Consider the following 8,229-nt stretch of genomic DNA (forward strand, 5'->3'; position numbering starts at 1 on the left):
TTGAGGTGATCTTTTATATGGTGTAAGAAAGGGGTCTAGTTTTAATATTCTGCATATAGCTAGCCAGTTATCCCAGAACCATTTATTGTACAGGGAATACTTTCCCCATTGCTTGTTTTAGTTAGGTTTGTGGAAGATTAGATAGTTGTAAGTGTATCACCTTATTTCTGGGTTCTCTATTCTGTTCCATTGGTCTATGTGTCTATTTTCACACCAGTATGATGCTAATTTGGTTACTATGGCTCTGTAGTATAGTTCGAAGTTGGGTAGCGTGATGCCTCCAGCTTTGTTATTTTTGCTTAGGATTGCCTTGGCTATTCAGGTTCTTTTTTGGTTCCATAAGAATTCAAAGCAGTTTTTCTAGTTCTGTGAAGAATGTTGTTGGTAGTTTTGGTAGGAATAGCAATAAGCCTGTAAATTGCTTTGGGCAGTATGACCATTTTAATAATATTGATTATTCCTATTCATGAGCAGGGGATGTTCTTCATTTGTTTGTGTCTTCTCTGATTTCTTTGAGCAGTGTTTTGTAATTCTCATTGTAGAGACTTGTCACCTACCTGGATAGCTGTGTTCCTAGGTATTTTATTCTTTTTGTAGCAGTTGTGAATGGGATTGCCTTCCTGATTTGACTCTCAGCATGGCTGTTGTTGGTATATAGGAACGCTAGTGATTTTTATACATTGATTTTGTGCCCTGAAATTTGCTGAAGTTGTTTATTGGCTGAAGGAGATTTTGGGCCAAGACTATGGGGTTTTCTAGACACAAAATTATGTCATCTTTAAACAGGGATAGTTTGACTTCCTCTCTTCCTATTTGGATGCCATTTATTTCTTTCTCTTGCCTGATTGCTTTGGCTAGGACTTCCAATATTATGTTGAATAGGAGTGGTGAGAGAGGGCACCCTTGTTATGTGTAGGTTTTCAAGGGGAATGCTTCCAGCTTTTGCATATTCAGTGTGATGTTGGCTATGGGTTTGTCATATATGGCTTATTATTTTGAGGTGTGTTCCTTCAATATCTAGTTTATTGAGTTTTTTTTTTAACATGAATGCATGTTAAATTTTATCAAAAGCTTTTTTTGCATCTATTGAGATAATCATGTGGTTTTTGTCTTTAGTTCTGTTTATGTGATGAATCACATTTATTGATTTGTGTATGTTGAACCTACCTTGCATCCCAGGGATAAAGCCAACTTGATTGTAGTGAATAAACTTTTTGACGTGCTGCTGGATTTGGTTTGCCAGTATTGTGTTGAGGATTTTTGCATAGATGTTCATCAAGGATATTGGCCTGAAGTTTTCTTTTTTTTGTTGTTGTATCTCTGTCAGGTTTTGGTGCCAGGATGATGCTAGCTCATAGAATGAGTTACAGAGAGTCTCTGTTCCTCAATTTTTTTTTTGGAATAATTTCAGTAAGAATGCTTTCAGTTTTTATTTGTACATCTGGTAGAATTCACCTGTGAATCCATCTGGTCCTGGGCTTTTTTGGTTGATAGGTCATTTATTACTGCCTCAATTTTAGAGCTCATTATTGGTCTGTTCAGGGATTCAATTTATTTCTCGTTCAGTCTTGGGAGGGTGTATGTTTCTAGGGATTTCTTCTAGATTGTCTAGTTTATATGCATAGAGATGTTCATAATATTCTCTGATGGCTGTTTGTATTTATGTGGGATCAGTGGTAATATCTCTCTTTTTGTTTCTGATTGTGTTTATTTGAATCTTCTCTCTTTTCCTCATTAGTCCAGCTAGTGGTCTATCTACTTCCTTTTTTTTTGATGGAGTCTAGCTCTGTCGCCCAGGCTGGAGTGTAGTGGTGTGATCTCGGCTCACTGCAACCTCCACCTCCTAGGTTCAAGCGATTCTCCTGCCTCAGTCTCCCATGTAGCTGGGATTATAGGTGAATGCCACCACGCCCAGCTAATTTTTGTATTTTTAGTAGAGACGGGGTTTCACTGTGTTGGTCAGGCTGGTCTCAAACTCCTGACCTCATGATCTGCCTGCCTGGGCACCTCAAACTGCTGGGATTACAAGTGTGAGCCACCACGCCCAGCCGTCTACTTCATTTTTTTTTTTTTAAACTAGCTTCTGGATTAGTTGCTCTTTTGAATGGTTTTTCATGTCTCCATCTCCTTCAGTTCAACTGTAATTTTGGTTATTTCTTCTGCTACCTTTGAGATTTGTTCTTGGTTCTCTAGTTCTTTCAGTGGTGATGTTAGGCTGTTAACTTGAGATCTTTCTAACTTTTTGATGCGGGCATTTAGTGCTATATTTTTTTCTGTTAACATGGCCTTAGCTGTGTCCCAGAGATTCTGCTATGCTGTATCTTTGTTCTCATTAGTTTCAAAAGCTTCTTGATTTCTGCGTTAATTTCATTATTTACTCAAAAGTCATTCAGGAGCAGATTATTCAATTTCCATGTAATTTTATGATTTTGATTGAATTTTTTAGTCTTGATTTCTAATTTGTGCTGTGAGCTTAGAGACTGTTACAATTTCAGTTCTTTTGCATTTGCTGAGGAGTGTTTTACTTCCAATTATGTGATCAATTTTAGAGTATGTGCCGTGTAGTGATGAGAAGAATGTATATTCTGTTGTTTTTGGGTAGAGTTCTATAGATATCTATCAGGTCCATTTGATCCAGTGCTGAGTTCAAGTTCTGAATATCTTTGTTAATTTTCTGTCTTAATGATCTGTCTAATATTGTCAATGGGTGTTAAAGTCTCCCACTGTTATTGTGTGGGAGTCTATGTCTCTGTGAAGGTCTCTAAGCACTTGCTTTATGAATCTGGGTGCTCGTGTGTTGGGTGCATGTACATTTAGGATAGTTAGAACTTGTTGAATTCAACCCTTTCCCTTATGTAATGCCCTTGTCTTTTGATCTTTGTTGGTTGAATGTCTGTTTTGTCAGAAGCTAGTATTGTAACGCCAGGTTTTTTGTGTTTTCCATTTGCTTGGTAGATTTTCCTTTATCCCTTTATTTTGAGCCTAAGTGTGTCATTGCATGTTGAGATGGGTCTCTTGAAGACAGCATACCAATGGGGGCCTGGGTTCTTCATCCAGCTTGTCACTCTGTGCCTTTTCATTGGAGCATTTAGCCCATTTACATTTAAGGTTAATATTGATACATGTGGATTTGATTCTGTCACCATGACGTTAGCTGGTTATTTTGCAGACTTTATGTGGTTGCTTTATAGTGTCACTGGTCTGTGTACTTCAGTGTGTTTTTGTAGTAGCTGGTAACAGTTTTTCCTTTCCATATTTAGTACTTTCTTCAGGAATTCTTGTGAGGCAGGTCTGATGGTAACAAATTCCCTCAGGATTTGCTTGTCTAAAAAGGATCTTGCGCCAGATGCGGTGGCTCATGCTTGTAATCCCAGCACTTTGGGAGGCTGAGGTGGGTGGATCACCTGAGGTCAGGAGTTCAAGACTAGCCTGGCCAACAAGGTGAAGCCCCGTCTCTACTAAAAATACAAAAATTAGCCGAGTGTGGTAGCACATGCCTTTAATCCCAGCTATTCGGGAAGAAGAGGCAGGAAAATCGCTTGAACCCGGGAAGTGGAGGTTGCAGTGAGCCGAGATCATGCCATTGGACTCCAGCCTGGGTGACAGAGTGAGACTTGGTCTTTATAAAAAAAAAAAAAAAAAAAAAAAAGACCTTGTTTCTCCTTTGCTTATGAAGCTTAGTTTGGCCAGATATGAAATTCTGGGTTGGAATTTCTTTAATAATGTTGAATATCGGCCTCCAATTTCTTCTGGCTTGTAAGATTTCAGCTGAAAGGTTCGCTACTATTCTGATGGGTTTCCCTTTGTCAGTGACCTGGACTTTCTCTATAGCTGCCTTTAACATTTTTTCTTTCATTTTGACCTTGGAGAATCTGATGATTACATGTCTTGGGGATGATCTTGTAGAGTATCTTACTAGGCTTCTCTGCATTTCCTGAATTTTAATGTTGGCCTCTCTAGCTAGGTTGGGGAAGTTCTAATGGATGATATTCTGAAATATGTTTTCCAAGTTGGTTCCATTCTCCCCATTTCTTTCAGATACACCAATCAGTTGTAGATTTAGTTTCTTTACATAATACTAAATTTCTTGGAGGTTTCATTCATTCATTTTCATCCTTTATTTTCTATTCTTGTCTGCCTGTCTTATTTCAGAAAGCCAGTCTTCAAGCTCTGAGATTCTTTCCTTCGCTTGATCTATTCTGCTGTTAATACTTGTGATTGCATTACAAAATTCTTTTAGTGTGTTTTTCAGATCTATCAGGTTAGTTACGTTCTCTGTACCAGCAATTTTGTCTGTCAGCTCCTGCAATGTTTTATCGTGATTTTTAGCTTCCTTGCATTGAATAACAATGTACTCCGATAACTCAATGAACTTCATTCTCATCCATATTCTAAGTTCTACTTTTGTCATTTTAGCCATCTCAGCCTCAGCCTGGTTCTGAACCCTTGCTGGAGAGGTGATGTGGTGAAACAAAGGCGCTCTGGATTTTTGAGTTTTTAGCGTTCTTATGCTGATTCTTTTTCATCTTTGTGCACTTATCTACCTTCAATCTTTGAGTTTGTTGACCTTTGAAATTTTTTTTCTTTCATCCCATTTGATGACCTTGATGGTTTGATTGTGGAATAAGGTGGATTCAGCCTAATGGATTCATTTCTGGGAGATTTTAGGGGGCCAGTGCTCAGCTCTCAATACCAGGACTGCATGTTCTAACTCTAGGAGAATTGTATTGGGCCCTGACTTTGTTCTCTGGCTCCTCAAGGCTTGGAGTCCACTGCGATGGGGGGACCAAAGTGCGGCAGCTGCAGCAGAGTGTTAGTAGATGCCAGGGTGCCCGCCTTCCTGCGGGCATTCACTACAGTGGCAGAGGAAAGGAAGCTGGGGAGGGGGGAAAGCAGGGGTGTGGAGGGGCCTGCTGAAGACTGTGTGTGCTGTTGCACTGGAGGTAGTGGGTGATGATGGCTTGGGGCAGAGTGCTGGCCAGTGCAAGTCTAGGTGCCTTCTCTTTGCCCCACAAACAGGAGTGATCACTCAAGGTGTGGAAAGATTACCTGTTCTCTGTGCAGTGTTATTGCAGGGGTGGAGTGCTGGCAGGGGTGGAACTTGCTGGCTCTGAGCCTGCCAAAGTTCTATCTGCAATGGCAGTCAGTGGGGGTAGGAGGCCATAATGCATTCCTGCGTGCTGCTAGGGCAAGTAAAGAAAAACCTGGTTGTGCAGACATGCACCAGCAAAGTGATGTGGGGAGTTGCCATGGGCTCAGGAAAGGAATGTGTAGTCTGGTATGTGGCCATAGGGGCCACCTCACTGGAGCTCTCTACTGGTCAGGCATGGTCCATCAGTGCAGAAGCTACGGTATGAGCCCCCAGGGAACCCAAGACTGCCCTGTAAGCAGGTGTGGCAAGGCTAGGGCCCAAGGAGAGGCCAGCAGACCAAGGAATGCTCAGGTCGAACCAACCCTGTCTGATATGCAAGACTGCCCTGCAGAGAGATCAGACCCAACAGCTCCCCTATGGCTAAAGTCTCTTATGGGAGCCAGTCAAGCCTAGGCGGATGGCCATCCCTGGCCATGCTTCACTACAGATGCCCCCACACCAAGCCCTCTGGGCTCCACATCAGCTGGCTTGCTGCCCTATCACTCTGCTTGTTGCCTAAGGGCCCCACCCCAGAGAGATGCAGGTGAGCAATTGCTCAGTGCAATTAACCCAGGATGAAGGGTCTGTGCTGTGGGCCCAAGCCAGGGGTTCCCTGTCTAGTAATGAGCAGTGGAAGGTGTGTTGGACCCACGGGAGATAGACTAGCCTGACTAGCCTCCTCTCCTTGGGTAGACTACAGCTTATTGGAGGTGCGGATAAAGCACTTAGGGTCTTTGCTCCTTTGTTGGTCCAAGGGTGGCAAGGAAGGTTCCATCGTAGAAGCAGTAGCAGAGAGGCTTTCAGTTGCCCCTGGAAGCTCTGTCCAGGGAGTTGCCGAGTTGCTACTCCTTTGTTAGGTGGGAGGTGGCTAGAGGCCCAGGCCTGGAGGACCTGTGAAGGAGATAGGGGAACGAGTACCCATGTAACAGTCTGGTCACTTTTCTACAGGGCTGTTTCAGCATGCTGGGGGTTCGCTCCAGTCCCTAGTCACCTTGGGTTTTCCAGGACCTGGAGGTATCACCAGTGAAGGCTGCAAAACAGCAGAGACAGCAGCCTGCCCCTCCCTCTGGGATCTTGGTCCCAGGGAGGTATGGAGCTGTTGCTGGCCTGAATGCATCCGTAGGAGGTGGCTGGAGACCCTGGTTGGGAGAACTTGCTCAGTGAGGAGGAATGGGATTGGGGGTCTGCTTATAAAAGTAGTCTGGCCACATTTTCATAGAGCAGATGTGCTGTTCTGGGGGTTCACTTCAGTCCCTGGTCACCTCAGACACTCCAAAACCCAAAGGCTGGAACAGTTAAGTTGCCCAAACAGTAAAGATGGCAGCCCACCTTTCCCCCTGGGAGCTCCATATCAGGGAGGCACAGTGCTGCTACCGTGGCTGGCTGGAATTCCAAGCAAGTGGATCTTATCCTGTGAGGCGCATGGAAGTAGGGCCTGCAGACCGTCGCTGCTCAGCCCCCTGGATTCAGCCTCTTCCCAGAGATATGTATGGGGATCTAACCTCTTGCTTTGCCAGAGTTGCAGCTACTTTTGCCAGGAAGCCTGAAGAGCCTGAATATCTGAAGCTCCCAGGCATCTGTACATGCCTGAGCAGCTGCTCTGCTGAGACTCCATGGGACTCTACGTGTCAGAATGAAGGCCCTGGTGGAATGGGTTTCCTGACCTGAAAGTTGCAAAGATCTGTGAGAGAAGTGTAGATTCCCAGGGTCACACATTTGCTCATTGCTTCCCTGGGTTGGGGGAGGTTCCCTTGGCTCCCTGTCTCTCCTGGGTGGGCCATCATCCTGACTCCTTTTCCCCTGTTCTCTGTGGGTTGAGTTGTTTCCTTGATTAGTCCTAATGCGTGTCCCTGGATGTTTCATTTGAAGTTGCTGTATTTACTCCCCTCTTCTGTTCCTCTCCATGAGAGCCACGCACACTAGCTCCTTCTAGTCAGCCATCTCAGCCACCTAATTTAGCAAATATTAAGTGACCTCTGTATACCAGACATTATACCATGCATGGAGATATAATGAGGAGCAAGACAAATATGCTCTCTTCCCTTACTGAGCTCACATCCATGAAGGGGAGAAAGCCTTTAAAAATAATGAGAAAACAGACAAACAAACAAACAACCCAATTCTATCTTGTATCAAGTGCTATGAAACCAGTATGTTAAGGATATTTGATAGTGGGAAACTGGGAAGGGGCTTCTTTGAGCAGGTGATCATGGATGGATTCTCAGGAAGCTGGCATTTAAACTGAAGCTTCATGGGCAAGAATTACCAGCTAGGCAAAGAGCAGCAGACTTGCTGGAAAGTTAGATACCACTACTCAGCCTCCCTTCCCATGCTTAACACAGTTTGTATATGTGGGTCAGGAAGCATTGTTCCCTATTCAAGATGGTTAGAGCTTCCAGGGTTAGAGACAAGAAGCACCCTAGGTAGCCTGTTATTACCAATAACGAGTGGTGATTGGAAAGGATTTTACAGGGATAGGGGATTCTTGAGGAAAAAGAAGGTCTTCAATAGTACTGAAACAATGTCAAAGAAGACCAAATAAATGTGGGGAATGGAAAAATATGCGGGGAATGCAAAAATATGTGGGGAATGCAAAAACAGCCCCAATAGTTTAGCTAAGATTTCCAAGTGTTCAGGCACAAGTCTCACTCTATCCTCGCTCGGTGCAGTGGATACATGTATTTGCCCATTCTCTGCGTGTGTCTATAATGACTATGACAAAGTCAGTGCCTACAGGAGGGATGGTGGGTAATATATGAGTAAAGGGGCTGGGGGACTGGAGCATGCATGATTGATTTAAAGGGAATGCCACTGCTGAGCTACAGGAGATTCAGGAATACTGTCTAGTGTTGTCATATGTAATAATTTTTCAAGACAAGCTAAATATCTGGATTTCCATGTGAAGCTTCCTCATTTCTAAATGTTAACAACTAATTACAAAAACACTTTGTAGATGAAGAAAAATATTCTTTTGTGAACTGTGTGAGCCACTGGTTGCAGTATCAGCTCAGGACTGAAATCAATGTGAAGAGGCTTATTTCTCCCACTGTGATCTCCCCAGCCTTACATGGGGCTTGGCACCTGGATGTCTCTAATGT

The sequence above is a fragment of the Pongo pygmaeus genome, chromosome 1, assembly GCF_028885625.2.
Source record: "Pongo pygmaeus isolate AG05252 chromosome 1, NHGRI_mPonPyg2-v2.0_pri, whole genome shotgun sequence".
NCBI classification, from domain to species: Eukaryota; Metazoa; Chordata; class Mammalia; order Primates; family Hominidae; genus Pongo; species Pongo pygmaeus.